Source organism: Myotis brandtii, unplaced genomic scaffold (assembly GCF_000412655.1).
Source record: "Myotis brandtii unplaced genomic scaffold, ASM41265v1 scaffold548, whole genome shotgun sequence".
NCBI classification, from domain to species: domain Eukaryota; kingdom Metazoa; phylum Chordata; class Mammalia; order Chiroptera; family Vespertilionidae; genus Myotis; species Myotis brandtii.
In genome coordinates, this window is record NW_005370031.1 from 1,081,706 (window position 1) to 1,082,573 (window position 868).

Here is an 868-nt window from a genome sequence, read left to right on the forward strand (position 1 = left end):
TCTTGGGAAAATATTAGGAGTTAATCATTAGAGATGTTGATGGTTTCATTAAAAAGATAATTCAGTTTATTTAGTTCGTCATTCCAGAACTATTTATTGTGCTCTATTCATAATGCTAGATCCAGCATACGACAGTACAAGTATCTGTCCTCAGTCAGCTCATGCTTTAGTCAGGAGGTCAAAATAATTAAAAATCAATGTTCAAAATCTAACATACAAAACCTTAAACTCATAGAAAGAGAGGACAGACTTGTGGTAGTCAAAGGCAGGGGTGGACAAAAGGGCTGAAGGGAGTCAAAAGGTACAAACTTGCAGTTATAAAACCAATAAGCCCTGGGGATGTAATGTACAGCATGGTGACTATCATTAATAATACTATATTTGAAAGTTGCTAAGAGAGTAGATCTCAAAAATTCTCATCACAAGAAAAATAAGCAAATTTGTGACTGTGTGGTGATGGATATTAACTAGACTTATTGTGGTATTCAGTTCACAATATATACATATATCAAATCATCATGTTGTACACCTGAAATTAATATAATGTTTTATGCCAATTATATCTCAATAAAAAATCAATGTTAAACAACAATAAGAAAATTATGTACTGAACACTGCTTAAGGGTCCAGAGTGATAACAAACTAGCAATGTCAACATAACTACTAAACTACTAATTAAAGCTAGCATTTATTTACTGCTTATTATGAAACAGGTACTGTTCTAAGCTTTTTATATTAACTGGCTGAATCCTTACAACAATCCTATGAAATAGATGCTATTATTTTCCTTACTTTACAGTTAAGGAAACTGAGTCACAGAGAGGTGAAAGACCTTACCTGAGATTATTCAACTAATAAGAAGCAGAAG